Below are 247 nucleotides of genomic sequence, written 5' to 3' on the forward strand. Positions count from 1 at the left end.
GCAGCAGCAGCAGCATGGGAGCAGCAGGAGAACAGAAGCAAAAGCAAAGACATATAAGAAAGAAATGGTGCGTTGATGATGCTGCTGATGTTTCTCTATTTCGTCTGTCACTAAGACAGATACGGAGAGAGCGTGCTGCTGCTGCTGCTGCTGCTGCTGCTGCTGCTGCTGCAGCAAGACAGCAGCAGCAGCAGCAGCAAGAGGCTGGAGGTTGCAGCTCTGCTGCACTAGAAACACTCCTGCGTCC

Source organism: Eimeria mitis, genomic scaffold (genome assembly GCF_000499745.2).
Source record: "Eimeria mitis Houghton genomic scaffold, Emh_scaff930, whole genome shotgun sequence".
NCBI classification, from domain to species: Eukaryota; Apicomplexa; class Conoidasida; order Eucoccidiorida; family Eimeriidae; genus Eimeria; species Eimeria mitis.